Here is a 22225-nt window from a genome sequence, read left to right as displayed (position 1 = left end):
TAGAGAAAAAATAGGTAAGTAAATAGAGAAAAAAGAGGTAAATAAATAGAGAAAAATAGGTAAATAAATAGATAAAAATAGGTAAATGAAATAGAGAAAAAAATAGGCAAATAAATAGAGAAAAATAGGTAAATAAATAGAGAAAAATAGGTAAATAAACCAAGCAAAAAAGGTAATAAAAAAATAGGTAAATTAATTAGAGGAAAAAATTGGTAAATAAACAGAGAAAAATACGTAAATAAATGATAGAGAAAAATAGGTAAATATATAGAGAAAAAATAGGTAAATAAATAGAGAAAAAAGAGGTAAATAAATAGAGAAAAATAGGTAATTATCTAGAGAAAAAATAGGTGTATAAATATAGATAAATAGCTAAATAAATCAAAGAAAAAAGGAAAATAAAAAATAGGTAAATAAATTAAAGGAAAAAATAGGTAACTAAACAGAGAAAAATAGGTAAATAATGAGAGAAAGAAATAGGTAAATAACTAGAGAAAAAATAGATAAATAAATAGAGAAAAAGTAGGTAAATAAATAGATAAAAAAATAGGAAAATAAAATAGAGAAAAAATAGGCAAATAAATAGATAAAAATAGGTAAATAAACTAGAGAAAAAATAGGTAAATATATTAGAGAAAAAATAGATAAATAAATAGAGAAAATAGGTGAATAAATAGAGAAAAATAGGTAAATAAACTAGAGAAAAAACTAGGTAAATAACTAGAGAAAAATGGGTAAATAAATATAGAAAAAGTAGGTATATAAAATAGAGAAAAAATAGGTAAATAAAGAGAGAAAAAATAGGTAAATTATCTAGAGAAAAGATTGGTGTATGAATAGAGATAAATAGCTAAATAAATCAAAGAAAAAAAGGTAAATAAAAAATAGGTAAATAAATTAAAGGAAAAAATAGTTAAATAAACAGAGAAAAAATAGGTAAATAAATAGAGAAAACAAAAGAGGTAAAAAATAGAGAAAAAAATAAGTAAATTATCTAGAGAAAAATAGGTGTATAAATATAGATAAATAGGTAAATAAACCAAACAAAAAAAGGAAAATAAAAAAATAGGTAAATAAATTAGAGGAAAAAATTGGTAAATAAACAGAGAAAAATAGGTAAATAAATAGAGAAAAGTAGGTAAATTATCTAGAGAAAAAATAGGTAAATAAATAGAGAAAAAAGAGGTAAATAAATAGAGAAAAAGGTAAATAAATAGATAAAAAATAGGTAAATAAAGTAGAGAAAAATAGGCAAATAAATAGATAAAAATAGGTAAATGAACTAGAGAAAAATAGGTGTATCATAGAGAAAAATAGCTAAATAAATCAAGGAAACAAGGTAAATAAAAAAATAGGTAAATAAATTAGAGGAAAAAATAGGTAACTAAACAGAGAAAAAGTAGGTAATAAATGAGAGAAAGAAATAGGTAAATAACTACAGAACAAATAGATAAATAAATAGAGAAAAAGTAGGTGAATAAATAGATAAAACAAATAGGTAAGTAAAATAGAGAAAAAAATTTGGCAAATAAATAGACAAAAATAGGTAAATAAACTAGAGAAAAAATAGGTAAATAAATTAGAGAAAAAAATAGATAAATAAATAGAGAAAAAAAGGTGAATAAATAGAGAAAAATAGGTAAATAAATTAGAGGAAAAAATAGATAAATAAATTACAGGAAAAAATAGGTAAATAAACTGAGAAATAATTGGTAAATAAATAGAGAAAAATAGGTAAATAATTAGATAAAAAATAGGTAAATAAAGTAGAGAAAAAATAGGCAAATAAATAGATAAAAATAGGTAAATGAACTAGAGAAAAATAGGTGTATCAATAGAGAAAAATAGCTAAATAAATCAAGGAAACAAGGTAAATAAAAAAATAGGTAAATAAATTAGAGGAAAAAATAGGTAACTAAACAGAGAAAAAGTAGGTAAATAAATGAGAGAAAGAAATAGGTAAATACTACAGAACAAATAGATAAATAAATAGAGAAAAAGTAGGTGAATAAATAGATAAAAAAAATAGGTGAGTAAAATAGAGAAAAAATTGGCAAATAAATAGACAAAAATAGGTAAATAAACTAGAGAAAAAATAGGTAAATAAATTAGAGAAAAAAATAGATAAATAAATAGAGAAAAAAAGGTGAATAAATAGAGAAAAATAGGTAAATAAATTAGAGGAAAAAATAGATAAATAAATTACAGGAAAAAATAGGTAAATAAACTGAGAAATAATTGGTAAATAAATAGAGAAAAATAGGTAAATAATTAGATAATAAATAGGTAAATAAAGTAGAGAAAAAATAGGCAAATAAATAGATAAAAATAGGTAAATGAACTAGAGAAAAATAGGTGTATCAATAGAGAAAAATAGCTAAATAAATCAAGGAAACAAGGTAAATAAAAAAATAGGTAAATAAATTAGAGGAAAAAATAGGTAACTAAACAGAGAAAAAGTAGGTAAATAAATGTGAGAAAGAATAGGTAAATAACTACAGAACAATAGATAAATAAATAGAGAAAAAGTAGGTGAATAAATAGATAAAAAAAATAGGTGAGTAAAATAGAGAAAAAAATTGGCAAATAAATAGACAAAAATAGGTAAATAAACTAGAGAAAAAATAGGTAAATAAATTAGAGAAAAAAATAGATAAATAAATAGAGAAAAAAGGTGAATAAATAGAGAAAAATAGGTAAATAAATTAGAGGAAAAAATAGATAAATAAATTACAGGAAAAATAGGTAAATAAACAGAGAAATAATTGGTAAATAAATTAGAGAAAAATAGGTGTTTAAATAGAGAAAAATAGCTAAATAAATGAAAGAAAAAAGGTAAATAAAAAAATAGGTAAATAAATTTTAAGAGAAAAAATAGGTAAATAAATTAGAGAAAACGTAGGTAAATAAATAGAGAAAAATAGGTAAATAAATATAGAAAAAGTAGGTAAATAAATGGAAAAATAGGTAAATAAAGAGAGAAAAAATAGGTAAAATATCTATAGAATAGATTGGTGTATGAATAGAGATAAATAGCTAAATAAATCAAAGAAAAAAAGGTAAATAAAAAATAGGTAAATAAATTAAAGGAAAAATAGGTATCTAAACAGAGAAAAAATAGGTAAATAAATGAGAGAAAGAAATAGGTAAATAACTAGAGAAAAAATAGATAAATAAATAGAGAAAAAAGTAGGTAAATAAATAGATAAAAAATAGGTAAATAAAATAGAGAAAAAATAGGCAAATAAATAGATAAAAATAGGTAAATAAACTAGAGAAAAATAGGTAAATAAAAAGAGAAAAAAGAGGTAAATAAATAGAGAAAAATAGGTAAATTATCTAGAGAAAAAATAGGTGTATAAATATAGATAAATAGCTAAATAAATCAAAGAAAAAAAGGAAAATAAAAAATAGGTAAATAAATTAAAGGAAAAAATAGGTAACTAAACAGAGAAAAAATAGGTAAATAAATGAGAGAAAGAAATAGGTAAATAACTAGAGAAAAATAGATAAATAAAGTAGGTAAATAAATACATAAAAAAAATAGGAAAATAAAATAGAGAAAAAATAGGTGAATAAATAGAGAAAAATAGGTATATAAACTAGAGAAAAAAGTAGGTAAATAACTAGAGAAAAATGGGTAAATAAATATAGAAAAAGTAGGTAAATAAAATGGAGAAAAAATAGGTAAATAAAGAGAGAAAAAATAGGTAAATTATCTAGAGAATAGATTGGTGTATGAATAGAGATAAATAGCTAAATAAATCAAAGAAAAAAAGGTAAATAAAAAATAGGTAAATAAATTAAAGGAAAAATAGGTATCTAAACAGAGAAAAAATAGGTAAATAAATGAGAGAAAGAAATAGGTAAATAACTAGAGAAAAAATAGATAAATAAATAGAGAAAAAGTAGGTGAATAAATAGATAAAACAAATAGGTAATTAAAATAGAGAAAAAAATTGGCAAATAAATAGACAAAAATAGGTAAATAAACTAGAGAAAAAATAGGTAAATAAATTAGAGAAAAAAATAGATAAATAAATAGAGAAAAAAAGGTGAATAAATAGAGAAAAATAGGTAAATAAATAGATAAAAATAGGTAAATAAACTAGAGAAAAAATAGGTAAATATATTAGAGAAAAAATAGATAAATAAATAGAGAAAATAGGTGAATAAATAGAGAAAAATAGGTAAATAAATTAGAGGAAAAAATAGATAAATAAATTACAGGAAAAAATAGGTAAATAAACTGAGAAATAATTGGTAAATAAATAGAGAAAAATAGGTAAATAATTAGATAATAAATAGGTAAATAAAGTAGAGAAAAAATAGGCAAATAAATAGATAAAAATAGGTAAATGAACTAGAGAAAAATAGGTGTATCAATAGAGAAAAATAGCTAAATAAATCAAGGAAACAAGGTAAATAAAAAAATAGGTAAATAAATTAGAGGAAAAAATAGGTAACTAAACAGAGAAAAAGTAGGTAAATAAATGAGAGAAAGAAATAGGTAAATAACTACAGAACAAATAGATAAATAAATAGAGAAAAAGTAGGTGAATAAATAGATAAAAAAATAGGTGAGTAAAATAGAGAAAAAAATTGGCAAATAAATAGACAAAAATAGGTAAATAAACTAGAGAAAAAATAGGTAAATAAATTAGAGAAAAAAATAGATAAATAAATAGAGAAAAAAAGGTGAATAAATAGAGAAAAATAGGTAAATAAATTAGAGGAAAAAATAGATAAATAAATTACAGGAAAAAATAGGTAAATAAACAGAGAAATAATTGGTAAATAAATTAGAGAAAAATAGGTGTTTAATAGAGAAAAATAGCTAAATAAATGAAAGAAAAAAAGTAAATAAAAAAAATAGGTAAATAAATTATAAGAAAAAATAGGTAAATAAATTAGAGAAAACGTAGGTAAATAACTAGAGAAAAATAGGTAAATAAATATAGAAAAAGTAGGTAAATAAAATGGAGAAAAAATAGGTAAATAAAGAGAGAAAAAATAGGTAAATTATCTAGAGAATAGATTGGTGTATGAATAGAGATAAATAGCTAAATAAATCAAAGAAAAAAAGGTAAATAAAAAATAGGTAAATAAATTAAAGGAAAAATAGGTATCTAAACAGAGAAAAAATAGGTAAATAAATGAGAGAAAGAAATAGATAAATAAATAGAGAAAATAGGTGAATAAATTGGAGAAAAAAGTAGGTAAATAACTAGAGAAAAATAGGTAAATAAAAAGAGAAAAAAGAGGTAAATAAATAGAGAAAAATAGGTAAATAAACAGAGAAAAAGTAGGTAAATAAAATAGAGAAAAAATAGGTAAATAAAGAGAGAAAAAATAGGTAAATTATCTACAGAAAAAATTGGTGTATAAATATAGATAAATAGCTAAATAAATAAAAAAAAAAGGTAAATAAAAAAATAGGTAAATAAATTATAGCAAAAAATGGGTAAATAAACAGTAAAAAAATAGGTAATGAAGTAGAGGAAACAAAGGAGGTAAATAAATACTGAAAAAGAGGTAAATCACTAAAGAAAAATAAGTAAATAAATAGAGAAAACAAAAGAGGTAAATAAATAGAGAAAAAATAGGGAAATATATAGAGAAAAAATAGGTAAGTAAATAGAGAAAAAAGAGGTAAATAAATAGAGAAAAATAGGTAAATAAATAGATAAAAAATAGGAAAATAAAATAGAGAAAAAATAGGCAAATAAATAGATAAAAATAGGTAAATAAACTAGAGAAAAAATAGGTAAATATATTAGAGAAAAAATAGATAAATAAATAGAGAAAATAGGTGAATAAATAGAGAAAAATAGGTAAATAAACTAGAGAAAAAACTAGGTAAATAACTAGAGAAAAATGGGTAAATAAATATAGAAAAAGTAGGTATATAAAATAGAGAAAAAATAGGTAAATAAAGAGAGAAAAAATAGGTAAATTATCTAGAGAAAAGATTGGTGTATGAATAGAGATAAATAGCTAAATAAATCAAAGAAAAAAAGGTAAATAAAAAATAGGTAAATAAATTAAAGGAAAAAATAGTTAAATAAACAGAGAAAAAATAGGTAAATAAATAGAGAAAACAAAAGAGGTAAAAAATAGAGAAAAAAATAAGTAAATTATCTAGAGAAAAAATAGGTGTATAAATATAGATAAATAGGTAAATAAACCAAACAAAAAAAGGAAAATAAAAAAATAGGTAAATAAATTAGAGGAAAAAATTGGTAAATAAACAGAGAAAAAATAGGTAAATAAATAGAGAAAAATAGGTAAATTATCTAGAGAAAAAATAGGTAAATAAATAGAGAAAAAAGAGGTAAATAAATAGAGAAAAAGGTAAATAAATAGATAAAAAATAGTTAAATAAAGTAGAGAAAAAATAGGCAAATAAATAGATAAAAATAGGTAAATGAACTAGAGAAAAATAGGTGTATCAATAGAGAAAAATAGCTAAATAAATCAAGGAAACAAGGTAAATAAAAAAATAGGTAAATAAATTAGAGGAAAAAATAGGTAACTAAACAGAGAAAAAGTAGGTAAATAAATGAGAGAAAGAAATAGGTAAATAACTACAGAACAAATAGATAAATAAATAGAGAAAAAGTAGGTGAATAAATAGATAAAACAAATAGGTAAGTAAAATAGAGAAAAAAATTGGCAAATAAATAGACAAAAATAGGTAAATAAACTAGAGAAAAAATAGGTAAATAAATTAGAGAAAAAATAGATAAATAAATAGAGAAAAAAAGGTGAATAAATAGAGAAAAATAGGTAAATAAATTAGAGGAAAAAATAGATAAATAAATTACAGGAAAAAATAGGTAAATAAACTGAGAAATAATTGGTAAATAAATAGAGAAAAATAGGTAAATAATTAGATAAAAATAGGTAAATAAAGTAGAGAAAAAATAGGCAAATAAATAGATAAAAATAGGTAAATGAACTAGAGAAAAATAGGTGTATCAATAGAGAAAAATAGCTAAATAAATCAAGGAAACAAGGTAAATAAAAAAATAGGTAAATAAATTAGAGGAAAAAATAGGTAACTAAACAGAGAAAAAGTAGGTAAATAAATGAGAGAAAGAATAGGTAAATAACTACAGAACAAATAGATAAATAAATAGAGAAAAAGTAGGTGAATAAATAGATAAAAAAAATAGGTGAGTAAAATAGAGAAAAAAATTGGCAAATAAATAGACAAAAATAGGTAAATAAACTAGAGAAAAAATAGGTAAATAAATTAGAGAAAAAAATAGATAAATAAATAGAGAAAAAAAGGTGAATAAATAGAGAAAAATAGTAAATAAATTAGAGGAAAAAATAGATAAATAAATTACAGGAAAAAATAGGTAAATAAACTGAGAAATAATTGGTAAATAAATAGAGAAAAATAGGTAAATAATTAGATAATAAATAGGTAAATAAAGTAGAGAAAAAATAGGCAAATAAATAGATAAAAATAGGTAAATGAACTAGAGAAAAATAGGTGTATCAATAGAGAAAAATAGCTAAATAAATCAAGGAAACAAGGTAAATAAAAAAATAGGTAAATAAATTAGAGGAAAAAATAGGTAACTAAACAGAGAAAAAGTAGGTAAATAAATGAGAGAAAGAAATAGGTAAATAACTACAGAACAAATAGATAAATAAATAGAGAAAAAGTAGGTGAATAAATAGATAAAAAAAATAGGTGAGTAAAATAGAGAAAAAAATTGGCAAATAAATAGACAAAAATAGGTAAATAAACTAGAGAAAAAATAGGTAAATAAATTAGAGAAAAAAATAGATAAATAAATAGAGAAAAAAAGGTGAATAAATAGAGAAAAATAGGTAAATAAATTAGAGGAAAAAATAGATAAATAAATTACAGGAAAAAATAGGTAAATAAACTGAGAAATAATTGGTAAATAAATAGAGAAAAATAGGTAAATAATTAGATAATAAATAGGTAAATAAAGTAGAGAAAAAATAGGCAAATAAATAGATAAAAATAGGTAAATGAACTAGAGAAAAATAGGTGTATCAATAGAGAAAAATAGCTAAATAAATCAAGGAAACAAGGTAAATAAAAAAATAGGTAAATAAATTAGAGGAAAAAATAGGTAACTAAACAGAGAAAAAGTAGGTAAATAAATGAGAGAAAGAAATAGGTAAATAACTACAGAACAAATAGATAAATAAATAGAGAAAAAGTAGGTGAATAAATAGATAAAAAAATAGGTGAGTAAAATAGAGAAAAAAATTGGCAAATAAATAGACAAAAATAGGTAAATAAACTAGAGAAAAAATAGGTAAATAAATTAGAGAAAAAAATAGATAAATAAATAGAGAAAAAAAGGTGAATAAATAGAGAAAAATAGGTAAATAAATTAGAGGAAAAAATAGATAAATAAATTACAGGAAAAAATAGGTAAATAAACAGAGAAATAATTGGTAAATAAATTAAGAGAAAATAGGTGTTTAAATAGAGAAAAATAGCTAAATAAATGAAAGAAAAAAGGTAAATAAAAAAAATAGGTAAATAATTATAAGAAAAAATAGGTAAATAAATTAGAGAAAACGTAGGTAAATAACTAGAGAAAAATAGGTAAATAAATATAGAAAAAGTAGGTAAATAAAATGGAGAAAAAATAGGTAAATAAAGAGAGAAAAAATAGGTAAATTATCTAGAGAATAGATTGGTGTATGAATAGAGATAAATAGCTAAATAAATCAAAGAAAAAAAGGTAAATAAAAAATAGGTAAATAAATTAAAGGAAAAATAGGTATCTAAACAGAGAAAAAATAGGTAAATAAATGAGAGAAAGAAATAGGTAAATAACTAGAGAAAAAATAGATAAATAAATAGAGAAAAAGTAGGTAAATAAATAGATAAAAAAATAGGTAAATAAAATAGAGAAAAAATAGGCAAATAAATAGATAAAAATAGGTAAATAAACTAGAGAAAAATAGGTAAATAAAAAGAGAAAAAAGAGGTAAATAAATAGAGAAAAATAGGTAAATTATCTAGAGAAAAAATAGGTGTATAAATATAGATAAATAGCTAAATAAATCAAAGAAAAAAAGGAAAATAAAAAATAGGTAAATAAATTAAAGGAAAAAATAGGTAACTAAACAGAGAAAAAATAGGTAAATAAATGAGAGAAAGAAATAGGTAAATAACTAGAGAAAAAATAGATAAATAAATAGAGAAAAAGTAGGTAAATAAATACATAAAAAAATAGGAAAATAAAATAGAGAAAAAATAGGTGAATAAATAGAGAAAAATAGGTATATAAACTAGAGAAAAAAGTAGGTAAATAACTAGAGAAAAATGGGTAAATAAATATAGAAAAAGTAGGTAAATAAAATAGAGAAAAAATAGGTAAATAAAGAGAGAAAAAATAGGTAAATTATCTAGAGAAAAGATTGGTGTATGAATAGAGATAAATAGCTAAATAAATCAAAGAAAAAAAGGTAAATAAAAAATAGGTAAATAAATTAAAGGAAAAAATAGTTAAATAAACAGAGAAAAAATAGGTAAATAAATAGAGAAAACAAAAGAGGTAAAAAAATAGAGAAAAAAATAGGTAAATTATCTAGAGAAAAAATAGGTGTATAAATATAGATAAATAGGTAAATAAACCAAACAAAAAAAGGAAAATAAAAAAATAGGTAAATAAATTAGAGGAAAAAATTGGTAAATAAACAGAGAAAAAATACGTAAATAAATGAGAGAGAAAAGTAGGTAAATATATAGATAAAAAATAGGTAAATAAATTAGAGAACAAAATAGATAAATAAATAGAGAAAATAGGTGAATAAATTGGAGAAAAAAGTAGGTAAATAACTAGAGAAAAATAGGTAAATAAAAAGAGAAAAAGAGGTAAATAAATAGAGAAAAATAGGTAAATAAACAGAGAAAAAGTAGGTAAATAAAATAGAGAAAAAATAGGTAAATAAAGAGAGAAAAAATAGGTAAATTATCTACAGAAAAAATTGGTGTATAAATATAGATAAATAGCTAAATAAATAAAAAAAAAAGGTAAATAAAAAAATAGGTAAATAAATTATAGCAAGAAATGGGTAAATAAACAGTAAAAAAATAGGTAATGAAGTAGAGGAAACAAAGGAGGTAAATAAATACTGAAAAAGAGGTAAATCACTAAAGAAAAATAAGTAAATAAATAGAGAAAACAAAAGAGGTAAATAAATAGAGAAAAAATAGGGAAATATATAGAGAAAAAATAGGTAAGTAAATAGAGAAAAAAGAGGTAAATAAATAGAGAAAAATAGGTAAATAAATAGATAAAAAATAGGTAAATGAAATAGAGAAAAAAATAGGCAAATAAATAGAGAAAAATAGGTAAATAAATAGAGAAAAATAGGTAAATAAACCAAACAAAAAAAGGTAAATAAAAAAATAGGTAAATAAATTAGAGGAAAAAATTGGTAAATAAACAGAGAAAAAATACGTAAATAAATGATAGAGAAAAATAGGTAAATATATAGAGAAAAAATAGGTAAATAAATAGAGAAAAAAGAGGTAAATAAATAGAGAAAAATAGGTAAATTATCTAGAGAAAAAATAGGTGTATAAATATAGATAAATAGCTAAATAAATCAAAGAAAAAAGGAAAATAAAAAATAGGTAAATAAATTAAAGGAAAAAATAGGTAACTAAACAGAGAAAAAATAGGTAAATAAATGAGAGAAAGAAATAGGTAAATAACTAGAGAAAAAATAGATAAATAAATAGAGAAAAAGTAGGTAAATAAATAGATAAAAAAATAGGAAAATAAAATAGAGAAAAAATAGGCAAATAAATAGATAAAAATAGGTAAATAAACTAGAGAAAAAATAGGTAAATATATTAGAGAAAAAATAGATAAATAAATAGAGAAAATAGGTGAATAAATAGAGAAAAATAGGTAAATAAACTAGAGAAAAAACTAGGTAAATAACTAGAGAAAAATGGGTAAATAAATATAGAAAAAGTAGGTATATAAAATAGAGAAAAAATAGGTAAATAAAGAGAGAAAAAATAGGTAAATTATCTAGAGAAAAGATTGGTGTATGAATAGAGATAAATAGCTAAATAAATCAAAGAAAAAAAGGTAAATAAAAAATAGGTAAATAAATTAAAGGAAAAAATAGTTAAATAAACAGAGAAAAAATAGGTAAATAAATAGAGAAAACAAAAGAGGTAAAAAAATAGAGAAAAAAATAAGTAAATTATCTAGAGAAAAAATAGGTGTATAAATATAGATAAATAGGTAAATAAACCAAACAAAAAAAGGAAAATAAAAAAATAGGTAAATAAATTAGAGGAAAAAATTGGTAAATAAACAGAGAAAAAATAGGTAAATAAATAGAGAAAAATAGGTAAATTATCTAGAGAAAAAATAGGTAAATAAATAGAGAAAAAAGAGGTAAATAAATAGAGAAAAAAGGTAAATAAATAGATAAAAAATAGGTAAATAAAGTAGAGAAAAATTAGGCAAATAAATAGATAAAAATAGGTAAATGAACTAGAGAAAAATAGGTGTATCAAAAGAGAAAAATAGCTAAATAAATCAAGGAAACAAGGTAAATAAAAAAATAGGTAAATAAATTAGAGGAAAAAATAGGTAACTAAACAGAGAAAAAGTAGGTAAATAAATGAGAGAAAGAAATAGGTAAATAACTACAGAACAAATAGATAAATAAATAGAGAAAAAGTAGGTGAATAAATAGATAAAAAAAATAGGTGAGTAAAATAGAGAAAAAAATTGGCAAATAAATAGACAAAAATAGGTAAATAAACTAGAGAAAAAATAGGTAAATAAATTAGAGAAAAAAATAGATAAATAAATAGAGAAAAAAAGGTGAATAAATAGAGAAAAATAGGTAAATAAATTAGAGGAAAAAATAGATAAATAAATTACAGGAAAAAATAGGTAAATAAACTGAGAAATAATTGGTAAATAAATAGAGAAAAATAGGTAAATAATTAGATAAAAAATAGGTAAATAAAGTAGAGAAAAAATAGGCAAATAAATAGATAAAAATAGGTAAATGAACTAGAGAAAAATAGGTGTATCAATAGAGAAAAATAGCTAAATAAATCAAGGAAACAAGGTAAATAAAAAAATAGGTAAATAAATTAGAGGAAAAAATAGGTAACTAAACAGAGAAAAAGTAGGTAAATAAATGAGAGAAAGAAATAGGTAAATAACTACAGAACAAATGGATAAATAAATAGAGAAAAAGTAGGTGAATAAATAGATAAAGAAAATAGGTAAGTAAAATAGAGAAAAAAATTGGCAAATAAATAGACAAAAATAGGTAAATAAACTAGAGAAAAAATAGGTAAATAAATTAGAGAAAAAAATAGATAAATAAATAGAGAAAAAAAGGTGAATAAATAGAGAAAAATAGGTAAATAAATTAGAGGAAAAAATAGATAAATAAATTACAGGAAAAAATAGGTAAATAAACAGAGAAATAATTGGTAAATAAATTAGAGAAAAATAGGTGTTTAAATAGAGAAAAATAGCTAAATAAATGAAAGAAAAAAGGTAAATAAAAAAAATAGGTAAATAAATTAAAGGAAAAAATAGTTAAATAAACAGAGAAAAAATAGGTAAATAAATAGAGAAAACAAAAGAGGTAAAAAAATAGAGAAAAAATAGGTAAATTATCTAGAGAAAAAATAGGTGTATAAATATAGATAAATAGGTAAATAAACCAAACAAAAAAAGGAAAATAAAAAAATAGGTAAATAAATTAGAGGAAAAAATTGGTAAATAAACAGAGAAAAAATAGGTAAATAAATAGAGAAAAATAGGTAAATTATCTAGAGAAAAAATAGGTAAATAAATAGAGAAAAAAGAGGTAAATAAATAGAGAAAAAAAGGTAAATAAATAGATAAAAAATAGGTAAATAAAGTAGAGAAAAAATAGGCAAATAAATAGATAAAAATAGGTAAATGAACTAGAGAAAAATAGGTGTATCAATAGAGAAAAATAGCTAAATAAATCAAGGAAACAAGGTAAATAAAAAATAGGTAAATAAATTAGTGGAAAAAATAGGTAACTAAACAGAGAAAAAGTAGGTAAATAAATGAGAGAAAGAAATAGGTAAATAACTACAGAACAAATAGATAAATAAATAGAGAAAAAGTAGGTGAATAAATAGATAAAAAAATAGGTAAATAAAATAGAGAAAAAAATTGGCAAATAAATAGACAAAAATAGGTATATAAACTAGAGAAAAAATAGGTAAATAAATTAGAGAAAAAAATAGATAAATAAATAGAGAAAAAATAGGCGAATCAATAGAGAAAAATAGGTAAATAAATTAGAGGAAAAAATAGATAAATAAATTACAGGAAAAAATAGGTAAATAAACAGAGAAATAATTGGTAAATAAATTAGAGAAAAATAGGTGTATAAATAGAGAAAAATAGCTAAATAAATCAAAGAAAAAAAGGTAAATAAAAAATAGGTAAATAAATTAAAGGAAAAATAGGTATCTAAACAGAGAAAAAATAGGTAAATAAATGAGAGAAAGAAATAGGTAAATAACTAGAGAAAAAATAGATAAATAAATAGAGAAAAAGTAGGTAAGTAAATAGATAAAAAAATAGGTAAATAAAATAGAGAAAAAATAGGCAAATAAATAGATAAAAATAGGTAAATAAACTAGAGAAAAATTGGTGTATCAATAGAGAAAAATAGCTAAATAAATCAAGGAAACAAGGTAAATAAAACAATAGGTAAATACATTAGAGGAAAAAATAGGTAACTAAACAGAGAAAAAGTAGGTAAATAAAGGAGAGAAAAAATAGGTGAATAAATAGAGAAAAATAGGTAAATAAATTAGTGGAAAAAATAGACAAATAAATTGCAGGAAAAAATAGGTAAATAAACACAGAAATAATTGGTAAATAAATTAGAGAAAAATAGGTGTATAAATAGAGAAAAATAGCTAAATAAATCAAGGAAAAAAAGGTAAATAAAAAAATAGGTAAATAAATTAGAGGAAAAAATAGGTAACTAAACAGAAAAAAAATAGGCAAATAAATTAGAGAAAAAAATAGATAAAGAAATAGTGAAAAATAGGTAATGAAGTAGAGAATACGAAGGAGGTAAATGAAAACAGAAAATAGGTAAATACATAGAGAAAAATAGGTAAATAATTTAGAGAAAAAATAGGCAAATAGATAGAGAAAAAATAGGTAAATTGTCTTGAGACAAAATAGGTAAATTATCTTGAGAAAAAATAGGTAAATTATCTTGAGAAAAAATAGGTAAATAAAACCAAACAAAAAAAGGTAAATAAAAAATAGGCAAATAAACTAGAGAAAAAATAGGTAAATAAATTAGAGAAAAAATAGATAAATAAATAGAGAAAAAATAGGTGAATAAATAGAGAAAAATAGGTAAATAAACTAGAGAAAAAATAGGTGTATAAATAGAGAAATATAGCTAAATAAATGAAAGAAAAAAGGTAAATAAAAAAATAGGTAAATAAATTAGAGGAAAAATAGGTAAATAAACAGAAAAATAGGTAAATAAATTGGAGAAAAAAGTAGGTAAATAACTAGAGAAAAATAGGTAAATAAGAAGAGAAAAAATAGGTAAATAAATAGAGAAAAATAGGTAAATAAACAGAGAAAAAGTAGGTAAATAAAATAGAGAAAAAATAGGTAAATAAAGAGAGGAAAAATAGGTAAATTATCTAGAGAAAAAATTGGTGTATAAATATAGATAAATAGCTAAATAAATAAAAAAAATGTAAATAAAAAAATAGGTAAATAAATTATAGGAAAAAATGGGTAAATAAACAGTGAAAAAATAGGTAATGAAGTAGAGGAAACAAAGGAGGTAAATAAATACTGAAAAAGAGGTAAATAACTAGAGAAAAATAGGTAAATAAATAGAGAAAACAAAAGAGGTAAATACATAGAGAAAAAATAGGGAAATATATAGAGAAAAATAGGTAAGTAAATAGAGAAAAAAGAGGTAAATAAATAGAGGAAAATATGTAAATAAATAGATAAAAATAGGTAAATGAAATAGAGAAAAAAATAGGCAAATAAATAGAGAAAAATAGGTAAATTATCTAGAGAAAAAATAGGTAAATAAATAGAGAAAAATAGGTAAATAAACCAAACAAAAAAAGGTAAATAAAAAAATAGGCAAATAAACTAGAGAAAATATAGGTAAATAAATTAGAGAAAAAATAGATAAATAAATAGAGAAAAAATAGGTGAATAAATAGAGAAAAATAGGTAAATAAACTAGAGAAAAAATATGTGTATAAATAGAGAAATATAGCTAAATAAATGAAAGAAAAAAGGTAAATAAAAAAATAGGTAAATAAATTAGAGGAAAAAATAGGTAAATAAACAGAAAAATAGGTAAATAAATTGGAGAAAAAAGTAGGTAAATAACTAGAGAAAAATAGGTAAATAAGAAGAGAAAAAATAGGTAAATAAATAGAGAAAAATAGGTAAATAAACAGAGAAAAAGTAGGTTAATAAAATAGAGAAAAAATAGGTAAATAAAGAGAGAAAAAATAGGTAAATTATCTAGAGAAAAAATTGGTGTATAAATATAGATAAATAGCTAAATAAATAAAAAAAAAAGGTAAATAAAAAAATAGGTAAATAAATTATAGGAAAAAATGGGTAAATAAACAGTGAAAAAATAGGTAATGAAGTAGAGGAAACAAAGGAGGTAAATAAATACTGAAAAAGAGGTAAATAACTAGAGAAAAATAGGTAAATAAACAGAGAAAACAAAAGAGGTAAAAACATAGAGAAAAAATAGGGAAATATATAGAGAAAAATAGGTAAGTAAATAGAGAAAAAAGAGGTAAATAAATAGAGGAAAATATGTAAATAAATAGATAAAAATAGGTAAATGAAATAGAGAAAAAAATAGGCAAATAAATAGAGAAAAATAGGTAAATTATCTAGAGAAAAAATAGGTAAATAAATAGAGAAATAGGTAAATAAACCAAACAAAAAAAGGTAAATAAAAAAATAGGTAAATAAATTAGAGGAAAAAATTGGTAAATAAACAGAGAAAAAATACGTAAATAAATGAGAGAGAAAAATAGGTAAATATATAGAGAAAAAATAGGTAAATAAATAGAGAAAAATACGTAAATAAATTAGAGGAAAAAATAGATAAATAAATTACAGGAAAAAATAGGTAAATAAACAGAGAAATAATTGGTAAATAAATTAGAGAAAAATAGGTGTATAAATAGAGAAAAATAGCTAAATAAATCAAGGAAAAAAAGGTAAATAAAAAATAGGTAAATAAATTAGAGGAAAAAATGGGTAACTAAACAGAAAAAAATAGGCAAATAAATTAGAGAAAAAAATAGATAAAGAAATAGTGAAAAATAGGTAATGAAGTAGAGAATACGAAGGAGGTAAATGAAAACAGAAAATAGGTAAATACATAGAGAAAAATAGGTAAATAAATCAAGGAAACAAGGTAAATAAAAAAATAGGTAAATAAATTAGTGGAAAAAATAGGTAACTAAACAGAGAAAAAGTAGGTAATTAAATGAGAGAAAGAAATAGGTAAATAACTACAGAACAAATAGATAAATAAATAGAGAAAAAGTAGGTGAATAAATAGATAAAAAATAGGTAAATAAAATAGAGAAAAAATTGGCAAATAAATAGACAAAAATAGGTAAATAAACTAGAGAAAAAATAGGTAAATAAATTAGAGAAAAAAATAGATAAATAAATAGAGAAAAAATAGGTGAATAAATAGAGAAAAATAGGTAAATAAATTAGAGGAAAAAATAGATAAATAAATTACAGGAAAAAATAGGTAAATAAACAGAAAAAAATAGGCAAATAAATTAGAGAAAAAATAGATAAAGAAATAGTGAAAAATAGGTAATGAAGTAGAGAATACAAAGGAGGTAAATAAAAACAGAAAATAGGTAAATACATAGAGAAAAATAGGTAAATAATTTAGAGAAAAAATAGGCAAATAGATAGAGAAAAAATAGGTAAATTGTCTTGAGACAAAATAGGTAAATTATCTTGAGAAAAAATAGGTAAATTATCTTGAGAAAAAATAGGTAAATAAACCAAACAAAAAAAGGTAAATAAAAAAATAGGCAAATAAACTAGAGAAAAAATAGGTAAATAAATTAGAGAAAAAATAGATAAATAAATAGAGAAAAAATAGGTGAATAAATAGAGAAAAATAGGTAAATAAACTAGAGAAAAAATAGGTGTATAAATAGAGAAATATAGCTAAATAAATGAAAGAAAAAAGGTAAATAAAGAAATAGGTAAATAAATTAGAGGAAAAAATAGGTAAATAAACAGAAAAATAGGTAAATAAATTGGAGAAAAAAGTAGGTAAATAACTAGAGAAAAATAGGTAAATAAGAAGAGAAAAAGTAGGTAAATAAAATAGAGAAAAAATAGGTAAATAAAGAGAGAAAAAATAGGTAAATTATCTAGAGAAAAAATTGGTGTATAAATATAGATAAATAGCTAAATAAATAAAAAAAAAGGTAAATAAAAAAATAGGTAAATAAATTATAGGAAAAAATGGGTAAATAAACAGTGAAAAAATAGGTAATGAAGTAGAGGAAACAAAGGAGGTAAATAAATACTGAAAAAGAGGTAAATAACTAGAGAAAAATAGGTAAATAAATAGAGAAAACAAAAGAGGTAAATACATAGAGAAAAAATAGGGAAATATATAAAGAAAAATAGGTAAGTAAATAGAGAAAAAAGAGGTAAATAAATAGAGGAAAATATGTAAATAAATAGATAAAAATAGGTAAATGAAATAGAGAAAAAAATAGGCAAATAAATAGAGAAAAATAGGTAAATTATCTAGAGAAAAAATAGGTAAATAAATAGAGAAAAATAGGTAAATAAACCAAACAAAAAAAGGTAAATAAAAAAATAGGCAAATAAACTAGAGAAAATATAGGTAAATAAATTAGAGAAAAAATAGATAAATAAATAGAGAAAAAATAGGTGAATAAATAGAGAAAAATAGGTAAATAAACTAGAGAAAAAATAGGTGTATAAATAGAGAAATATAGCTAAATAAATGAAAGAAAAAAGGTAAATAAAAAAATAGGTAAATAAATTAGAGGAAAAAATAGGTAAATAAACAGAAAAATAGGTAAATAAATTGGAGAAAAAAGTAGGTAAATAACTAGAGAAAAATAGGTAAATAAGAAGAGAAAAAATAGGTAAATAAATAGAGAAAAATAGGTAAATAAACAGAGAAAAAGTAGGTTAATAAAATAGAGAAAAAATAGGTAAATAAAGAGAGAAAAAATAGGTAAATTATCTAGAGAAAAAATTGGTGTATAAATATAGATAAATAGCTAAATAAATAAAAAAAAAAGGTAAATAAAAAAATAGGTAAATAAATTATAGGAAAAAATGGGTAAATAAACAGTGAAAAAATAGGTAATGAAGTAGAGGAAACAAAGGAGGTAAATAAATACTGAAAAAGAGGTAAATAACTAGAGAAAAATAGGTAAATAAACAGAGAAAACAAAAGAGGTAAATACATAGAGAAAAAATAGGGAAATATATAGAGAAAAATAGGTAAGTAAATAGAGAAAAAAGAGGTAAATAAATAGAGGAAAATATGTAAATAAATAGATAAAAATAGGTAAATGAAATAGAGAAAAAAATAGGCAAATAAATAGAGAAAAATAGGTAAATTATCTAGAGAAAAAATAGGTAAATAAATAGAGAAATAGGTAAATAAACCAAACAAAAAAAGGTAAATAAAAAAATAGGTAAATAAATTAGAGGAAAAAATTGGTAAATAAACAGAGAAAAAATAAGTAAATAAATGAGAGAGAAAAATAGGTAAATATATAGAGAAAAAATAGGTAAATAAATAGAGAAAAATAGGTAAATAAATTAGAGGAAAAAATAGATAAATAAATTACAGGAAAAAATAGGTAAATAAACAGAGAAATAATTGGTAAATAAATTAGAGAAAAATAGGTGTATAAATAGAGAAAAATAGCTAAATAAATCAAGGAAAAAAGGTAAATAAAGAAATAGGTAAATAAATTAGAGGAAAAAATAGGTAAATAAACAGAAAAATAGGTAAATAAATTGGAGAAAAAAGTAGGTAAATAACTAGAGAAAAATAGGTAAATAAGAAGAGAAAAAGTAGGTAAATAAAATAGAGAAAAAATAGGTAAATAAAGAGAGAAAAAATAGGTAAATTATCTAGAGAAAAAATTGGTGTATAAATATAGATAAATAGCTAAATAAATAAAAAAAAAAGGTAAATAAAAAAATAGGTAAATAAATTATAGGAAAAAATGGGTAAATAAAAAGTGAAAAAATAGGTAATGAAGTAGAGGAAACAAAGGAGGTAAATAAATACTGAAAAAGAGGTAAATAACTAGAGAAAAATAGGTAAATAAATAGAGAAAACAAAAGAGGTAAATACATAGAGAAAAAATAGGGAAATATATAGAGAAAAATAGGTAAGTAAATAGAGAAAAAAGAGGTAAATAAATAGAGGAAAATATGTAAATAAATAGATAAAAATAGGTAAATGAAATAGAGAAAAAAATAGGCAAATAAATAGAGAAAAATAGGTAAATTATCTAGAGAAAAAATAGGTAAATAAATAGAGAAAAATAGGTAAATAAACCAAACAAAAAAAGGTAAATAAAAAAATAGGTAAATAAATTAGAGGAAAAAATTGGTAAATAAACAGAGAAAAAATACGTAAATAAATGAGAGAGAAAAATAGGTAAATATATAGAGAAAAAATAGGTAAATAAATAGAGAAAAATAGGTGTATAAATAGAGAAAAAAGAGGTAAATAAATAGAGGAAAATATGTAAATAAATAGATAAAAATAGGTAAATGAAATAGAGAAAAAAATAGGCAAATAAATAGAGAAAAATAGGTAAATTATCTAGAGAAAAAATAGGTAAATAAATAGAGAAAAATAGGTAAATAAATCAAGGAAAAAAAGGTAAATAAAAAAATAGGTAAATAAATTAGAGGAAAAAATGGGTAAATAAATTAGAAAGAAAAATGGGTAAATAAGTAGAGAAAAAATTGGTAAATAAATAGAGGATAAGAAGAGGTAACTAAATAGAGAAAAATAGGTAAATAAATAGAGAAAAAATAGGTAAATAAAATAGGGAAAAATTGCTAAATAAATCAAGGGAAAAAAGGTAAATAAAAAATAGGTAAAGAAATTAGAGGAAAAAATAGGTAAATAACTGAGAAAGAAAAATGGGTAAATAACTAGAGAAAAACTGGTAAATAAACAGAGGAAAAAAGAGGTAACTAAATAGAGAAAAATAGGTAAATAAATAGAGAAAAAATAGGTAAATAAAATAGGGAAAAATAGGTAAATAAACAGAGAAAAATAGGTAAATAAGTAGAAAAAACAAAAGAGGTAAATAAATAGAGAAAAAATAGGAAAATAAATAGAGAAATATAGGTAAATTATCTAGAGAAAAAATAGGTGTATAAATAGAGATAAATAGCTAAATAAATCAAAGAAAAAAGGTAAATAAAAAAATATGTAATGAAATTAGAGGAAAATATAGGTAAATAAATGAGAAAGAAAAATGCGTAAATAACTAGAGAAAAAATTGGTAACTAAATAGAGAAAAATAGGTAAATAAATAGAGAAAAATAGGTAAATAAAATAGGGAAAAATAGGTAAATAAACAGAGAAAAATAGGTAAATAAGTAGAGAAAACAAAAGAGGTAAATAAATAGAGAAAAAATAGGAAAATAAATAGAGAAAAATAGGTAAATTATCTAGAGAAAAAATAGGTGTATAAATAGAGATAAATAGCTAATTAAATCAAAGAAAAAAAGGTAAATAAAAAAATAGGTAAATAAACTAGACAAAAAATAGGTAAATAAATTAGAGAAAAAATAGGTAAATTATCTAGAGAAAAATAGGTGTATAAATATAGATAAATAGCTACATAAATCAAAGAAAAAAGGTAAATAAAAAAATAGGTAAATAAATTAAAGGAGAAATAGGTAAATAAACAGAGAAAAATAGGAAAATAAATGAGAGAAAATATAGGTAAATGACTAGAGAAACAATAGGTAAATAAAAAGAGAAAAATAGGTAAATAAATAGAGAAAATATAGGTGTATAAATTAGAGAAAGGAAGAGGTAAATAAATAGAAAAAGTAAATGAATAGAGAAAAAATTGGAAAATAAATAGAGAAAAATAGATAAATAAATAGAGAAAAATAGGTAAATTATCTAGAGAAAAATAGGTAAATAAACCGAAAGAAAAAAGGTAAATAAAAAATTTGTTATATAAATTAGAGGAAAAAATAGGTAAATAAATAGATGGAAAAAAGGTAAATAAATAGAGAAAACAAAGGAGGTAAATAAATAGAGAAAACAAAGGAGGTAAATAAATAGAGAAAAAATAGGTAAATAAATAGAGAAAAAAGAGGTAAATAAGTAGAGAAAAATAGGTAAATAAATAGATAAAAAAATAGGTAAATAAGTAGAGAAAAATAGGTAAATAAATAGAGAAAACAAAAGAGGTAAATAAATAGAGAAAAAATAGGTAAATAAATACAGAAAAATAGGTAAATTAGGTAGAGAAAAAATAGATGTATAAATAGAGAAAAAAAGCTAATTAAAAAAAATAGGTAAATAAATAGAAGGGAAAAAAGGTAAATAAATAGAGAAAACAAAGCAGGTAAATAAATAGAGAAAAATAGGTAAATAAATTAGAGAAAAAATAGATAAATAAATTAGAGGAAAAAATAGGTAAATAAACAGAGAAAAAATTTGTAAATAAATTAGAGAGAAAAATAGATAAAGAAATAGTGAAAATAGGCAATGAAGTAGAGAATACAAAAGAGGTAAATAAATACAGAAAGTAGGTAAATAAATAGACAAAAATAGGTAAATAATTTACAGAAGAAAATAGGCAAATAAATAGAGAAAAATAGGTAATGAACTACAGAAAACAAAGTAGGTAAATAAATACAGAAAAAAGAGGTAAATAACTAGAGAAAAAATAGGTAAATTATCTGGAGAAAAAATCGATGTATACTTAGAGATAAATAGCTTAATAAATCAAAGAAAAAAAGGTAAATAAAAAAATAGGTAAAGAAATTTGAGGAAAAAATAGGTAAATAAATGAGAAAGAAAAATGGGTAAATAACTAGAGAAAAAATTGGTAAATAAATAGAGG

General features: G+C 20.5%; 1 long non-coding RNA gene across 5 annotated transcripts; it reads left to right on the top strand.

Annotated features, from left to right (window-relative positions):
- Window positions 1-4941: 4941 nt before the first annotated feature.
- On the top strand, window positions 4942-22224 carry LOC143378182 (uncharacterized). 5 transcript variants are annotated; one of them, XR_013087754.1, is made up of 4 exons: window positions 4942-5674; window positions 8878-10271; window positions 16843-17161; window positions 17315-22224. It is a non-coding gene; the product is annotated as an uncharacterized LOC143378182 (long non-coding RNA). The 5 variants fall into 5 exon arrangements; XR_013087753.1 differs by lacking the exon at window positions 4942-5674 and having other exon boundaries at window positions 8603-10271; XR_013087755.1 differs by lacking the exons at window positions 4942-5674; window positions 8878-10271 and having other exon boundaries at window positions 16501-17161; window positions 17315-20227; window positions 20369-22224.
- The last annotated feature ends 1 nt before the right edge of the window (window position 22225 follows it).

The sequence above is a fragment of the Andrena cerasifolii genome, unplaced genomic scaffold (assembly GCF_050908995.1).
Source record: "Andrena cerasifolii isolate SP2316 unplaced genomic scaffold, iyAndCera1_principal scaffold0905, whole genome shotgun sequence".
NCBI lineage: Eukaryota > Metazoa > Arthropoda > Insecta > Hymenoptera > Andrenidae > Andrena > Andrena cerasifolii.
This window is presented reverse-complemented; position numbering and strand designations above follow the sequence as displayed.